Source organism: Triticum dicoccoides, chromosome 2A (genome assembly GCF_002162155.2).
Source record: "Triticum dicoccoides isolate Atlit2015 ecotype Zavitan chromosome 2A, WEW_v2.0, whole genome shotgun sequence".
Taxonomy (NCBI): domain Eukaryota; kingdom Viridiplantae; phylum Streptophyta; class Magnoliopsida; order Poales; family Poaceae; genus Triticum; species Triticum dicoccoides.
Genome location: NC_041382.1, coordinates 750,005,635 through 750,023,421, shown reverse-complemented (window position 1 = coordinate 750,023,421; position 17,787 = coordinate 750,005,635). Strand labels below are relative to the sequence as shown.

At 44.5% G+C, this 17,787-nt stretch overlaps 1 non-coding gene across 1 annotated transcript; it reads right to left on the bottom strand.

Moving 5' to 3' along the window:
* Positions 1–9,828: 9,828 nt before the first annotated feature.
* On the bottom strand, positions 9,829–9,900 carry TRNAW-CCA. Its single transcript has one exon. It is a non-coding gene; the product is annotated as a tRNA-Trp (tRNA).
* Between the last annotated feature and the right edge of the window lie 7,887 nt (positions 9,901–17,787).

The following is a 17,787-nucleotide window of genomic DNA, read 5'->3' as shown; positions in this document are numbered from 1 at the left end:
GTTATGGTCTATGTATTCACACATGTATTATGATTTCCGGATAAAACAATTATAGCATGAACAATTAAATATAATAATAATCATTTTATTATTGCCTCTAGGGCATATTTCCAACACTATTCACCTTAGTCAAATGGGGTGGCCGAAAGAAAGAACCGTACTCTAACTGATTTTGTTAACGCCATGTTAGACACATCGGGTCTCTCCAAGGCATGGTGGGGGGAGGCGATATTGACGGCATGTCATGTCCTAAACCGAGTTCCCACAAAGAACAAAGAGATAACTCCATTCGAGGAATGGGAGAAGAAAAGGTTAAAACTCTCTTATCTACGAACATGGGGTTGTTTGGCGAAAGTCAATGTTCCAATTCCAAAGAAGCGGAAGCTTGGACCAAAGACTGTGGATTGTGTTTTCCTGGGTTATGCTTTTTATAGCATTGGCTATAGCCTATAGATTCTTGGTTGTAAAATCTGAGGTACCTGACATGCATGTCGGTACGATCATGGAGTCGAATGATGCGACTTTCTTTGAAGATATCTTTCCCATGAAGGATATGGCTACCTCATCTAATCAGGAGATGCCTAGTTCATCGAATCAGGAACCAGTTACAATTACCAAACCTGCCATTTCGATGGAAAACTTTGAAAGTCATGTGGAGGAAAACAATGAAGTTCCTACTAGGAGCAAGAGACAGAGGACTGCAAAGTCCTTTGGTGATGATTTTCTTGTGTATCTCATAGATGACACTCCCAGTTCTATTTCAGAGGCTTATGCATCTGAAGATGCTGACTACTGGAAGGAAGCAGTTCGTAGCGAGATGAATTCCATATTAGCGAATGAAACTTGGGAGATAACTGATCGTCCTTATGGGTGCAAACCTATAGGATGTAAATGGGTATTCAAGAAGAAGCTTAGGCCTGATGGTACTATTGAAAAGTACAAGGCTCGGCTCGTGGCTAAGGGTTATACCCAAAAGGAAGGTGAAGACTTCTTTGATACTTACTCACCTATGGCTCGACTGACCACTATTTGAGTTCTACTTTCACTAGCTGCCTCGCATGGTCTTTTCGTTCATCAAATGGATGTTAAGACTTCTTTCCTAAATGGAGAGTTGGACGAGGAAATTTATATGGAACAACCAGATGGGTTTGTACTAGATGGTCAACTGAGAGGAGAGTATCCTTACTATTCACAATACCACTCTATGAAGATGCAATACTCTCCTAATCTGCATGGCAGGTTGATATATATCTTAATGTGTTCTAAGTGGCTCATTAAAGCAGAGATGTTATCCTATAGAACATCTTTTGAAGAACACACCTATATGAGTCTGATTGCCAAACGTCGCAATCTATGAGAGTAGGGTTCTCTCTAGTAAACTCATGAAAGGTCACGGAGTATGACGCATAAGCTCCACCCACGGGGAAGACCCACGGTAGCCATGTATCGGTCAAGGCTTTATGTGAAGCTAGAAAAACTTGCAGTTCAAGGCCCAGTCCACTGTTCAAGTTGCTTACTAGTGTAGCATAGAGTTCTAGGTGGAAGTTCAACTTAACAGTCTCCACTGCAGTACCGGTATATAAAACAGTGTTTTGGAATCAAAGGCAAATTTCTGTGTGCCTCTGGGATCTGGTGGGGGATTGCTAGAATTTAGTCTATTTTGGGCAGCCCAATAACTATTTCAGAAATTCCTAATAAATCCTAGAGGCCCACTTAGCCCATTTGTGCAAGGCAAGGGATACTACTAAAGTTTAGTCCCACATTGCTAGTTTAGTGGGAGTTGGACCTCCTTATAAGGGAGGTTCTTTCCCCACTTGTATGAGCATGAGAACAAGAGGGATATCCACGCGCGCTCCTCCTCCGCCGCCCGCCTCGCCACGCCACGCCTCGTCATGACGCGCCGCACCGCGGGTTGCGGGAATGAGCTGAGCCGATATCTAAATTTTTACCATGCACTACGGGTATACGAAAGGTCACACGGAAGCTGAAAAGATTTTTGCGAAAGTGGAGTTCGAATGCGAACGATGCAGCCCTTCGGCTGCTGGCTGTTCGCTTCGCCTCCGTCTCTTCGTTTCGCCTCCCGTCGCTGCCCTCTCACCTCCTTCTCTTTCGCCTATAAAAGGGAGGTCGCTCCTCCCAGAGAGATGCACCAAAACCTCTTCCTCCTCTCGCCACAAGTTCCTGAGCACTGCATTGCTGCTACGATCTTCCCCATCCCGGCTTGCGACGTGCACCGCAGGTCGGGACAGTAGGCCTCCGAAGCCGCACCTTTTGAGTCCTGTACGGGAGAAGGGTGATAAGGTTTTTGGGGAGCGCTCAGCGCGACTACTGGCTGCTTCATCACGGACGATCCGGTCGCCGATGACTACTTCCCCGACGACGACTTCTTCCCCGACGTCCACGACCTCCTCGACGACATGGCAGGCGAGGACACTGACCCCAAGTCCAGCACTTCTACTGCTGCTGTCCCGTACGTGTTCTTGCTCTTTCTGTTAGATGTCATGACACAGTTCTTTTCTCTCCTTTCCGTCCTACATGTGTTAGGTTCTACTTCATATATGCAACTTCATCTAGTGTCTGTTCTAGATGTGTTTAGTTCAAGTTCATATATGCAGATGCTCTTTACCTTCTCTCTGTCCGAATGCATGACTTGTTTTACCTCTACTATATTAGTCATGCTTTATCTAGTATTTCTGTTAATAAAATCATTCGGTAAATTGCTTATATTTCCAACAGAACTATGCTCCAACCCAGAGGTACCACGGAACCTAAGCTCTGGAGCAATTCCTCTCGCTTTGGAGTACACTTCAAACCTTCCACTTCACCCCTCTGACCCAGGCTTCATATTATGGAAAGTAATATCATCTACTATGGTAGCTCAACTCCCTCTTACAAATTGTAGGTTTATTTCACCGCACATTCCTAGAGATTAGTAGGAGATTAAAAATCCTCTGACATGCCAATTCTTTCCATGGCTTGATATCTAGGAGAAATGCTTGGCAATACAGCTAAGCAAGGCTTGGCGTCGTAATCCATCTGCCCCTATTGCCACGTTTATCAAGAGTCTTCTTGCCACCTCATGGTTAACTGGTCCTACTCCATTGATATGTATTGTCCAATCATCACAACCTCTCACATGTCAGCCTCTCCTTTAACCTATTCCTACTAATCATATTTTCCTCTCCTTGTGGATTCATGGTACTGCGCTACTCTCCAACTCCATGAAAGAGAAGTGGTGTGTCTTGGTTATGATAATCTCTAATTGAAAGAGCACAACTCTTGAATCTTCCAACTCTAAAGCGGCTTCAGTGGCTATGACTTTCGAGGCCATCTCCGCTAAACTCATTTCATGGCGTTATGCCGGATGAAGGTAACTATATGCTTCCACCGCCACCCACCCCACCATTATTCATAGCTCTGTGGCCGCAACTTAGTCTTAGTTGTTGCATCTTTGTATAGATTTTCTGTTAGCTTAATGAGTAGGTATTTTTTCCACTCGACTCGGTCATCGTAAAAAAAGCATTTTAATGAATGAGTGCATTGTTGTCTTTCATAATTAAAAAAAGGTGCAAAAACTACCATTGTTTAGCCGCAGAAGTACAATGAAACAAATTTGGTTCACCCATAAAAAGAAAAAGAAAAACTTCCGTTTCTTACCTCTTTGTGGTTGGATGCATCACTTGCAGGTTCCTTTTAAGAAATGACAGCATTGGGAGAACGTCCTTTTGGAGCTCGGCCTCCATGGAGGCCGGATTTTTTGAAAAAAAAATCAAAATCCATACTTTTTGGCTTAAAAAAATTGAAAACAATTATACAAGTATACAAGGATGTGATTTGTATGTGTGTAAAATTTTAGAATGAAATATCTTGAGATGTGATTTATGCAAAAAGAACACACTCATGGACTTTTGGGATGAATAATATCATGTGTTGAAAAGCCACCGATTTTTCTTTTTTGCACAGTTCTCGTTTCAAGGTATTTCGTAAAAATTTACACACATGTGTGTTATGCCTTCATGTATATCTATATTTATTTTCAGATTTTTTTAATGTAAAATTATAAATTTTAATGAATTGTGAAAATTTTAAAAACCAGCCCCCGTGGAGGCCGAGCTCCAAAAGGAATTTTCGCAAGATTGATTCTTGTAAGAAGAAAACAATTTACCAGGTTGCCGAAAAGCAGCGCCAGAACTAGCCCTCTCTGTATCCAAACTTATGAAGCCCGGCGGAATGTGCAGCCACCTTTGGAGAAATGGAGCCCGCCGGAGCTAGGCTGGACCCTTGCTAATGTGGACGGGGTTGTATCAAAAGGCTCGGACAATGGAGGCGGAGGCGTGGTCTTGCGGGATCACGAGGGTGCCTTTCGGGGCGCGGCTTCCCACTTCTTTCCAAACTGCTCTAGCCCTGAAATGGCTGAACTGAAAGCGTCATAAAGCACTTCTCTTTGGACGGGAGATGGGGGTGCAACGTATTCAGGTTGAAATGGACTGCAATGAAGCAGTTAGCATGATCAATAGCTCGTCCAGGAACCTCCGCTAGTAGAAGAAATCAAAAGCCTCATGCATGGCTGGCAAGGATGCAGAGTGACATGGAAACGTCGATCGGCTAATCGGGCTGCTCACATTTTGGCTAAGCTAGCTGTTGGACAGGAGGTTTTTTTGTGGGGAATTAAGGAGCTTTTTATTCATACGATGATCCATCGGACACATCAGCCATAAGGCTAGTAACCAGGAACCCCGGGGCGAGTCCATCCAACACTCTGTCACCTCCAATGTGCATGCATGTTTTGCACAAAGGTGGGCAGGGACATTGGCATGAAGAATGTCAAAATAATTAAACTGAGCAATAAGCTCCTCAATATCTAAAAGTAACGGCGCTATTACAGAGCGCGAATTCCGGCGCGATTTTCAGAGGTTGACCACTTCCAAATAGTCTGTTTCAATTTCGACCCGCGCAAAACCACGAAGCATTGCCACCACTACACCCTCACGCACCGCAGTTGCCTCTGCAACAAGAGGATCTGTGATACCTAGGCACGGTTTGCACCAAGCTGTGATAAAAGCCGAAGATGATCGAGCCACACCCCCAATACCTCCTCTATACTCGAGCATAGCAACACCGGCATCTGTGTTAATTTTGATGCACTCTCCATCCGGCAGTCTCCATCCGTGCCCTGGCAGCACGATTGCATGTTTGATCGGGAGCTCTAGCACTGCTAACGCATCTCTGATCATTTTTAGTGACTGGACAGGTTCCATACTAGCTTTGTCATGCGTGATATTGTTTCTAGATGTCCATATTGCCCACATCACCGTAATGATCTTTGCCCTGTCTGACCCATCAAATCGATCATCACAGAGAACATCTCTAGACCATGTCATCATATGCAGCTCCAGCAGCTTTACGTCCCACCACTGACGGGCTTCTCTCCAGAAATTTTGTGTGCAATTGATGCATGGTACATATCCTCCTCAGCTGCAAGGCAAACCTTGCACCTTGTTGTTGTCGTAATATGCCTGTAGTGGAGCGTGCCCTCTACGGGAAGAATCCCTCGCAGCACTCGCCACCAGAACACACGAACCTTTGGTAACACGTTCAACTTCCAAAGCCTCGTCCATAGTTGTTTATTTGTCTCGGAAGATTTCGGTGACCGACCCTTCTTCTAGAGCACGATGCTCGTTGCAAATCATAAGAGTGCGGTACGCTGACTTGACAGTATAGACTCCTGCTTTTTCTGCCGACCATGCCCATATATCATCTCCTCCAAACCGCCTCAAAGGTATATTGAGAATAGCTTCTACTTCAGACGGAATGAAATTTGCATGTACCTCATTAGGTTTCCATGACCCCGAATCAGCATCGATCAGATCTGAGACCCTGACAAGATCGGCGGCCCCAATCTGCACCGATGGCTTCATGGAAATAAGACCTGGGATCCAAGGATCATTCCATATCGACACCGTCGTCCCATCCCCAATCCGCTTAATCATCCCAACCTCCAAAGCTTCCCTCCCCGCCAAGATTGCACGCCAGGTGGAAGACGCGTGGGATGGCGAAGTAGCTTTGAGGAAATTTGTCGTCGGGAAATACTTCCCTTTGAGCACCCGTGCACAGAGCGACTCTGGGCTCGTGACGAGTCTCTAGCCATGTTTTCCCAGGAGGGCAAGATTAAATAGTTGAAGATCTCTGAAACCCATCCCTCCTTTCACTTTCGGAGAAGTAAGCGTGTCCCAATCCGTCCAATGTAAAGACCGACGATCAAGGGAACTACTCCACCAGTAACGGGCCATGCATGATCTAAGACCCTTACAAACTTTCTTTGGTAACTTAAAACAGCTCATCGAAAAGGCCAGGATAGCTTGCGCCACAGATTTCAGGCGAACCTCGCGACCCGCACATGAAATCATGCGTTCCATCCCACCCTGCAGCTTGCTTCGAAGTCTCTCCGTCAGATGCTCAAAGGTACCGCTAGTGATACGCCCCGTCGCAGTAGGTAATCCGAGATACCTCTCATTGAGCGCTTCAACTGTTATGCCAAGGAGATTCTTCAAATTTTGTCTAACGGGTTCCGGCGTGTTCGGATTGAAATAGATGGAGCTTTTCTCTCTGTTCCCACACTGTCCCGAACTGTCGCTGTATATCCTCAGAACTTGGTTCAACCTTTGGGCGCTTGATTCCTTGGCATTCATGAATATCAGGCTATCATCTGCAAAGAGGAGATGATTTACCCAAGGTGAATTGGTACTCACTCTAATTCCCTTGTCCACCTGTGCACCACCCAGATTTTTCAAGAGTGTAGTGAAGCCCTCAGCACATAGGAGGAAGAGATAAGGCGAATAAGGATCTCCTTGCCGTAGACCCCGAGAAGGGGTAAAGTAGGGCAGCAGCTCCCCATTCACCCGAACGGTAAACCTGACAGAAGTCACGCACTTCATTGTCAGTCTAACAAATCTCGAACTAAACCCCATCTTTAACATGATAGCTTCCAAATAGTGCCATTCAACTCTGTCGTACGCTTTCATCATGTCAAGTTTGACAGCACAGACATGATTTTTCCCTTTCTTCCGACGCCGCATCGCATGGATGCTCTCATAGGCGATAAGGACATTGTCAGTGATAAGGCGCCCCGGGATAAAGGCACTCTGTTCTTCGCTAATAATCTCATCCATAAACTCACTTGCCCTGATCGTGATACACTTGGAAGCAATCTTATATAAAACAGGACATAAAGAAATTGGCCTATATTGTGATATGAGTTGCGGGTATCTTACTTTAGGTATAAGAGTTATTGAAGTGTCATTCATTCCCACCGGCAACTCACCACCATTTAGGAAATCCAAAACAGCCAGCACAATGTCCTCCTGAAGGAGATCCCAGTGCCGCTGAAAAAACCCTGTTGTGAAACCATCAACACCCGGAGCTTTGGATGGGGCCATTTGAAATAAAGCTTCCTTGACCTCCTAGGCTGTGAATGGTTTATCTAGATGCTCGTTCATAAGCGGAGTCACCTTTTGCGGGATAAGATTGAGCAGCTCTTCCATAGGCCTGAATCCCTGGGAAGTATATAACGCTTCATAAAAACCTTGGACTTCTGCATGATTCTCATCCATAGTCTGACATGTCGAGCCATCTGCTCTTGTTAGCAACTCAATTTTATTTATATGTTTCCATTGAACTGCCTGGGCATGAAAATATTCTGTATTCCGGTCACCCCGACGCAACCAAAGAACTCTCGATCTTTGACGCATCCAGATTTCCTCTTGTCGGAGGGCTTCACGCAGTTCCTTTCCGACTGCACGCTCTTCGTCAGTTGGGCCCCGCCCCATAGAGCGGCCCCGAGGGCGTTCAAGTTTAGTGCGCAGCTTCCGAACCTTGCGTGCTAAGTCTCCGAACTCCTTGGCTCCCCAACTTGCAAGTTTCTGCTGCATATTGTTGAGAGCACCAACCACACCAGCCAACCCATGCCGTCCCGCACCTTTTTGCCATTGCTGAAGTACTAGCTGGTCGTAATCGACGTGAGTCTACCAAACGTCCTCGTAAGAAACTGTCCAGCCGTTCGTATTCTTGTTCCTGACAAACTTTCCCGTGGATCAACCAGTACAAAACAATGGTCCGACTCCACGGTTGCAATATGTCGAACATGCGTATCAGGGAACATATGAATATACTGAGGGTTTCCAAAACCTCTGTCCAGTCTGGCATTTATGTTTGCGCCTCCTTGCTGTCCATTGTCCCAAGTATACTCTGTCCTAGACCAACCAAGATCCTAAAAAGAGCAATCATCAACTGCCTCTCTAAACGCCCTCATTTGATATTTAGGTCGGGCCGCTCTCGAGAAGTGTTCGGAGGCAGTAAGTGTCTCGTTGAAATCACCAACACACAACCACGCTTCATGCTGGATTGCATGAAGTGTACGTAGGAACCTCCAACTATGTGGCCGGTCTTCCACTTTCGGGGCTCCATAAAAACCGGTAACCCTCCACTCCTTCGAGCCTTGGGTCTTCTTCCTCACTAGAACGTCGATGTGGCAAGAACTATAATTTTTCAGCTCCACTTCCACCACATCCGTCCAGAACAGACCAATACCGCCACTAAGGCCCGTACTGTCCACGGCATAACATCCTGAGAAACCAAACAAAGTCTTCATGCTCTCCATCCTTTTGGATGAGATTTTAGTTTCCATCACAAAAAGGAGAGCGGTCCCTTCCTGCTTCACCACACAGCGAAGCTCTCGAACTGTCGATGGGTTCCCAAGCCCTCGACAGTTCCAACTCAAGCAACTCATTGGCTCGAGCAGGGCTGCACCGCAGCCTCTGCTGACTTTTCCGAATTGCTCGAGGTAGGTTTCTTCTTCTTAGGTTCTCTTTCAGAAACAGAATCCTCAACAGAATCACTTTGAACAACATTCTCAGTAGCTCTCTCTCCCTCATCCTGGTGAGGAGAATTCGTAAGAAGGGGTCGATCCACCTTCCTATAAACTTGGTTCTGACTATGAGGTCCCCCCTTTCTTTTTTGCTGAAACCTTGTGTCCTTTGCAGGGGATGTCACCTCAGTTGTACCATTGGCCGCAGTACTCGAGTTTTTGGTGTCAGCCTTGCTTTTCGGGGGGCGAGCCCTCCCGTGTCGAACTCTCGCTTGAAGCAGCCTTTCTCCAATCATCTTGCGCTCTCAGACCTTTGCCGAAGGGGAGATCGCCGTTCTCATCCCTCATTCCAGGTGTCATACAAACCAAATCCGAGTGGCCCAACTTGCCACATGAGAAACAGAAGTGTGGCACTTTCTCATAGACAATATCATAAGGATCCATGCACTTCCTCCTCTTAGATTCAATCAGTATCCACCTTCTCAAGGGTTTATTAACATCCATAGTTACTCTCGCCCTTAGATACCCCGCATTATGATCAAACTGCACTGATGATGCCTCTTTGTCAATCTGATGAGCAATCGCCGTACTCCATGGTTCCGCCCGTAGGTTGAACGGGAGGTTTAGCACTCTAGCCCAGATCTGCAGTTTATCAAACTTCAACTCGGAGGGCCGCATGCAGTCTTCAAATGCCGAGAGGATCACCGCGTTCTTGCTGGCGTGCCATGACGTAGATGCTAATATTTCTAATATAAATTTGGTCAAACTTAGCAAAGTTTGACTTTCGGCAAATCCAATGTGCAGAGTAAAAAGGACCGGAGGAAGTATTTTACATGTAGGCGTTACATGTAATAGCGGACGAAATCCCAGACGTTGCTTAAATGAAGTCTATGTCTCCCCTCAAAAAAGAAACAGGTTGCCGAAGTAAAAAGAAACAGAAAAGGAATCCGGATTTGTTCAGGGATTGAACCCTACGTGAATCGAACACGCAACCTTCTGATCTGGAGTCAGACGCGCTACCATTGCGCCAAGGATGCGGTTCGTGTTCGATTGTGTACCATAAGCAACACTTTACTTACGTAAACATGGCGGAAACAGAAAAGATCGATGATGGCGCAGAAGAAGCTAGTAGTACCTACGTAGTGATCCATCTCGCTGGGTCCAAGGGAGAAGAGGTAGGCGTTCAGAGCCGCGCCGAGTAATGCTCACACCCATCAGGTGAGCTGCACTTTTATCTTGCTATTTCTTGATAGTTGATCCCCAGGGCGGAGTGGGTTCCATCCCCGAAGACCGGATCAGGGGGATGGATCACATTTTCTTCTCGGGTGAGTTGTAACCCGGCAAATTTCTGCCCGCCCGTGCCGCTGGGACGTCAATTCCATGCACCAAGGTGACCACTTGCAAAAAGAAAAAGTACCACGAATTTAAAAAAAGCTAACGATTTGAAAAAAGTTTGCGAAATTGAAAATTTTCCATCAATTTGAATTTTTTTATGACTGTGACAAAAAAATCATGAATTTGATAAAATTTTGCAAAATTGATAAACATTCATTCATTTGGAAAAAGATCATGGATTCAAAAAATAAGTTCACGGATTTGAAAAAAAGTTCATAAATTGAAGGAAATGATCATGAATTTAAGAAAATGAAAATAAAAGAGAAAAGGAAGAAGAAATAAAGAAAATTAAAAAGGAATAAAACTGGGGAAAAAAGGCCAACCAAAATCAAAGAAGAAGAAAACTGGACTGAGAAGATGCACAACAAGAAGAATAAAAGAAATAACTAGGCACAACAAATGAGATGTCCCAGTTGGTTACAATGGTTGGAGGTAAACTAATAGGTTGGGAGTTTGAATCATGCATTTATTATTTGAAGGTTAAAAAAAGAAAAAGAAAATGTGCCAAGCCTAGAACGAAGGTTTGGGTGCCCGGCGGGCGGATCGGCTATATATGTTTACATATAGCTCGTACACGGGATCCGGACAATCACAAGCCTACTTTGTTTATAGAAAAGAGAGTATAATCTCGATCCCTACCTGTTGTGGAACCTATCGTGGGCCTCCTCTTCTGTGTCATTTGCCACCTAGTAATGCACTATTTCAGTATATTGTTGTTTGATTCTTTCTATTTTTAGGGAGAAACTTTCAATCTATTTGTAATCAATTATGGTAGTACAAAGAACAACAGAGGTAGCTAAATTTCAAGGCCAATGGATGAAATTTAGTCTTCTAAATCCAAATAAACATCATTTTATTTGTTTACCAAGTGTCTATTAAAAAACACTTGGCAAAGACATATTTCCGAGTGTTATAAAACACTCGGCAAAGTCCCTACTTTGTCGAGTACAGTACTCAACAAAGTTTCTATTTGCCGAGTACCCTTGCTTGCCAAGTGTTTTGTATGAGATACTCAGCAAAGGACTTGTTTGCCAAGAACCACGTGAAAAATCACTCGGCAAACAGCCCGACACTCTACATATAATATTTTTCCATAGTGTATAAATAATTCACATGAGTAACAATCTATGGAAAGAAATGATATATTTTGTAAATTCAAATTTAATTATGCCCATTGAACCTTGGCCAGAACTATTTGACTCGGCCGGCCAACTAATCCCCTCTTGATTGTAAATATGTGTGTTGCGACAAACGCTGATGATGAAAGCTTCCCCAATTCGAGTTCACATTGCCCTGCTCCAGAAGGAAACGTTCACAGTGTGCCCCAAACCAGTATGCCCCCTTCGGATTCTTCTGGATGATTATTGCTTCGAGTTGGTTCTTGTCCCGGTAGCTAGCATACACACATGATTTTGTTTTATTTCTTCGAATTATCCCGCTTCTGATTTTGTTCAAATGAAACCGTCCAGAGAACCTCAGGCCTGGCACAGATTATTACAGCATCCTTAAACGTCTAGTCTAGAGGGAAAAAGAGAGACCAGCAACTGCAGCTCAATGGTTGACGCTTCAAGTACTACGTCTGTTCACTTTTATAAGACGTTTTAGATATTCAGACACTGTTCAAAATAGTACAAAACAAGTTGTCTGAAACGTCTTATAAAAACAAACGGAGGGAGTACTAAATTTTTCTCATCAATTTTAGAAAGATTACTTCACCTTTCTCCAGTAACAGCCTGACCACATGTTTTTTTGACCACATGTTCAATCATGCACAGCCAGTCTTCTCCATTGTTGACAAGATACTGTCTGCCCCTTCCAGGTTGAGACACAGGTTGACCAGAAGGTCACAAGACTAACAAAATAATCAACTCCTGCGATTTCCACAACAGAAAGCCAGAGAATAATGCAGTATTTATTTGGTTTCAGAGACAAGCATTGTGTTTCAACCAAAGGAGCTACAGACTATGTGTAATGTGTGCATCCATTGGAGGCCTCCAGATTGCACAACTTTTTATCTAAAAAAATTCTTCAAGGTAATTGCAAAACACCCTAGAATGCACCATGACAAATATTGGAGATGAGAATCCCGATGGCAGTATAGCGCTGATCCTTCACGCTCTGTTCGTGATCAGTCAGTCAGTCAAAACAATGAATAAAGGTAAATATTTCTTACCGGAGAGACCTAAGACATCTGCAATGTATTTTTACAGTCAGCAGTTCCTGGGAGTAGCTTAACGCTTCTCATCTTCAAAACATGCTTAGCACATAACACCAGAATACTAACTAAAGTGCACTAGCGGAGACAACTAGATTTTAGATGAAAACAACCCACTTAACACTTCACAGAAAAAAAATAGCACTACTGTTGAGAGAGGTATAACTGAAAGTAACCAGGATATCACTAGTGGCAAATTAGGTTTACATGCAATGGTTGCTGAAATTTAAAAATGCAAGCATTTAATCTAGAGCAACCTAGCTTTCTGTAACATTATGAAGAGAGAGATCACAGCTTAGTTGGAGTTTCAAGAGTGAACATAATAGTAACTATCATCAACAGAGGGCAAAAGCAGTGCATCAACCATCTCACAATTATTAAACAGACTGTTTTATATCTGGGTTGTGTTGCACTCCTTGATCATGCCTTCTTGTTGCATGAATCCATAAACGCCGAGATGAGGTATTCCCAGAGGCAAGTAGGCAAGTACTTTGCCACAAACTTGGATGCTGATAAATATGTAATGTGTGACAGATATCCAAACATTCCAGATCAGAGTTACACTTTCTTCATCACAAAAAGGGGGAAATTCATATGACCCTCAGGAGTCAGGCTTGTTATTTTAATTTACCACCTTGTTTTTCAGTAGGAAGTTTCAAGTATACTCTTTCAATTGTCAGCCGAACTCTCAGGAGGCTGGTACTTTACTGGAAGCAACTCTACGTGCTCCCTTAGTTTCCCTTCCCCTGAGAAGAGAGATACTATTAACGAAATCGTTGAAGCTTCAACTGACAGCTGTTTAGCATCAAGTTTAGCGAGATAAGTTGCAGCCTTTACAACTGCACCTTTTTCCAGCAACGCCCTGACCACTTGATTTAGCAGACTGGAGTTGGGAGCACAGCTAGCCTTCTCCATTGCTAAAAACATATCATCAGCCTCTGCCAACAACCCTTCTTTTATGAAATTCGTCATCATTACACTGTAAGTCACAACAGAAGGCACCAACCCAATGGCTGATATAGTAGCAAACAAATCCTTGGCTTCTTCAATTCTCCTAGTTTTAAACATTGCAGAAATCATGGTATTGAGTATTATGACATTAATCTTCACGTTCATAGCACGTAATTTCTTGAACAGCTCTATTGCTTCATCAGTGCAATTATTTTTACAAAGTCCACTAAGAACTATGTTGTATGTGTCAACGCCCACTGGTATGCCACTTGCATTCATCGTATGGAATATTTCCTTTGCAGAAACTGTTCTCCCGGAGAAAAACAACCCATGGAGTATAATGTTGTACATAATAGTCGTGGGCTTAACCCCGTTGAGTGACATTTCCCTGAAAAGACTCAATCCATCGGCGATCTTGCCAATTTTACAGTAGCCATTAAGAAGTATACCGTACGTAAAAGCATCAGGTTGGAGGCCAACAGACTTCATAGCATCAAGTACTCTCAGTGCTTCCTCCACTTTGCCAACAAGGCAATATCCATCCATCAGTGAATTGTACATAATCACATCAGGCCGCTGACCAATACCTACAATGAAGTCAAACATATCCTGTGCCTCCTTCACCTTTCCTTCTTTGCACAGGTCGTTTATTACAGGATAGAAGAACACACTGTTAGAACACAGACCTCTATTAACTGCTTCAGAAATCAATTCCTTGGCTTTCTCAAAATCACCATGAGAGCAAGAACCCAGAACTAGGCATCGGTAAACAACTATGTCAGGTGAAACTCCTTGATTGACCATCTGATTAAATTTGTCCAGAGCAGCATCCATCCTACCCATTTTGCAAAGTGAATCCATTACAATTTGATAGCTAAATACATCTGGGTTTACTCCTTGTTGCCTCATTACTTCGAACATGTGCATAGCCGCATCCATCAGTCCACGTTTAGCATATGCATTGATCAGTATGTTGAAAATATGGTGGTTAGGTACAACACCATTCTGTAGCATCGAATTGAAGAGACAAGTCATATCATCGAAGCATCCTTCTTTCGCATACCCGCTAAGCATAGTAGAGTAGGAGACGACATCAGGTTTTTGGCCCTTTGCAGCCATGGAGTCAAAAATAACTCTAGCTTCCTTTGTCCTTCTATGCTTGCAAAGTGAATCCATAAATGAGTTCAAAGTGACAGCATTTGGTAGAACACCAACACTTGCCATTTCCTTGAATACTCTAACTGCCGCCTTCCACTGACCCGAAGCGGAATATCCATGTATCAGGGTAGTATATGTCCTGATGTTGGGTTCAATGCCTTGATCAACCATTTGCTGAAGGACCACTTCTGCCTTGTCCATGGCTCTGCACTTGCTTAGTGCATCGATAATTGAGGTGTAGATGACCACATTAGGTTGAACTCCCAGTTGGATCATCCCATGGAAGAGATTGCACGCTTTGTCTACTTCACCTTCTTTAAAACAGCCGTTGATTACGATGCTGTACGAGAAGACATTAGGCACACAGTCCAGTTCAGGTGTCCCGTGGAGCAGCAAGGCCACCGCCTCATTTGTACGCTTGGCCTGGCAGAGCCCCTTGAGGAGATTGCTGACGGAGATGACCTCCAAGCGCAGCCCCAACCTGATGAGGCGACCGAAGAAGGCAACCACCAAGTCCGGGCGGCCTGCGCGGCAGCAGCAGTCCATGAGGATGGAATAGGTACAGAGCGTGGGCGACACCACCCGTGCACCAGCGCCTCGGGACATGCGGTTGAAGAGGGCGATGGCAAGGCCGGGGCCATCGCTGCAGGCAGGTGAGGGTGGAGCACGGGCGAGTGTGGCAAGAAAGTTGTTCAACCCGCGTTCCGGGACGGCGGCGGCTTGGCCTAGCAATTCGCCGAACAGGTGGTGCGCGTCCTCCCGGGTTAGCGTTCCAGCGCGCACGCGTTCCGTGGCGGCAGCCAAGGCGGCGAGGGGGGCTCGTGAAGGATCCCTGAAGGAGGAGGTGAAGATGGAGGACAGGCGGGCGGTTGGCATTGCTGGCCGATTCCAGCCGAGCTCGACTCGCCCTCTGGGGAGGTGCGTGCGTCCGCTGAAGAGGTGCACTGCGATCGAGTGGCGTCACCTGCGACGCTCGGCGCGCGCGCGTAGCAATCGGCACCGCCGCCGAGGAAGGGAACGCAGGAGGCAGGACCGGTGCACTTGCCCGCCGGCGAGCGGCCTCGTACGCGGCTGACGAATCTGGCCGCGCCGGGGGCGTGTGCTTGGGGTGTCGGGTGGGCCGTACAACGGCACTTTTGCTCCCTTTCAAGCACAAAAAAGGTGATTCAATCTCATACACATTTTTACCCCATCACAGATTTATTATTTTCCGAGTCTTTGCGAATAATGCTCCATGGCTGCTCACACCCATCACGTGAGCTGCACTCTTATCATGCTATTTCTTGATCCCCATGGCGGAGTCGGTTCCATCCCCGGAGATCGGATCAGAGGGATACATCACATTTTCTTCTCCGGTGAGTTGCAACTCGGGCAAATTTTTGCCACATGTAGCGACCAGCGCGCGTGCGGCAGGGACGTCAATTCCATGCACCAAGCTGATCACTTGCCAAAAGAATAAAAAAATCCATGGATTTAACAAAAAGTTTGCGTAATTGAAAAGATTCATCGATTTGAAAAAAGTTTACGAATTTGACAAAAAAAGTTCATGAATTTGATAGAAGTTTGCGAAATTGATAAACATTCATTCATTTGAAAAAACGTTCATAAATGTAAGGAAATGATCACGAATTTAAGCAAATGACAATAAAAGAGAAAAGGAAGAAGAAATAAAGAAAAATAGAAAAGAATAAAACTGAAAAAAGGGCCAACCAAAACCAAAGAAGAAGAAAACTGGACTGAGAAGATGCACAACAAGAAAAATAAAAGAAGTAACTAGGCACAACAAATGAGGAAAACTAATAGGTTGGGAGTTTGAATCCTATGACATGCACCTATTAGTGTGAGCACTAATAGGTTGGGAGTTTGACGTCATGTACTTCGGTACGTGCGTGCTTGCGTGTTTTCCAGGCGATGACAGAGTAAACCAGGGTAATTAAGGTCGATCGCACTTGGCATGCTAGCACCTGATGAATAAAGAGCTCAAGAGGATCAGGATGTGTAAATACGTACATGTTTTGGTGTGATGATGTTGATGGCGTAGCGATAAAATTGCTATAAGAAAGCAGGGATAAATTGTAGGGATGGTGATCCGGTATATATCATGTAATTGTTTGTGATTGGTGTTGATCGTATTGTATATAAAGGAAATGTTTTGTTAAAGCACATCTAGATTTGCTCTAAATATTGCACAGCTAAGTTCATATATCACCTCGCATCACTTGTGTTACTTGAAGGTACCTTCAAGTCTATTACCAAATTGCAATGAGCTGTCCTCTGGGTCAGATCCAATAAGGGTTAGGAGCAAAATGTAAGTGGGACTTTGTAAAGAAGTGCATGAATGAACCTGGATATATATGAACCCACCTTAGAAAACACATTTTGCAATGTCAAAAAATTCTGAAAAAAAAGTGCGCGCGGACATCTTCTATGTGTGTGCAGAAAGTTTCATAGAAAAACAACTTTTTTTGGAGCCTGTGCAAAAAAGACAAAAATTTGTGCCGTGAAACGCTATTTAGAAGCAGTAAAATTTGTCTTTTTTACCGAGACAAAATAAAAATACCTTTTTACACAAAACTTTGTGTCGTGGACATACCTTTGCCAACATGTATGCATATTTTTTTTTAGAATTTTTGAACATTACAAAACGCGTAAAAAGTACATTTTTGAAAAACGGGTGCAGATGCCTCCGTATGCAGATCGTCCACTCTCAGACTTTGTATGTCCATAGACGGCTATCGGTGGTCTCGACATCCTGGACATGGATAAATTTGAGCGAGCATTGCGACTCCGACGGTCGTGGCTTGCTTGGGGAATAAGGGGGTATGAGTAGAGCTTGGGTTGGTCCAGGTCACCCTTGCAGCGTGAAAGACATGGATCTATTTTTTGACATGACCATAGTCACCACCGGCAATAGAAAAATTGCTTCCTTCTTGCACTCACCTTGGCTTGGGGGCTGCAAATCAAAAAATGCAGCTCGGTCCATCTTTGCTATATCCAAGCGTAAAAAACATAACGGTGCAAAAAGCTTCAAAGCATGAGCATTGGGTTGCGAACCTAAATCTAAATCTTGGCTTCACAATTAAATGCATCATTGAAAATTTTGAGCTATGGGTCCCTATCAACGAAACACACTTTCATGAGGAGGCTAATGATGCCATTGCGTGGAACTCACCTCGGGTACCTGGGGAAACTCCTTAGGGCTCAT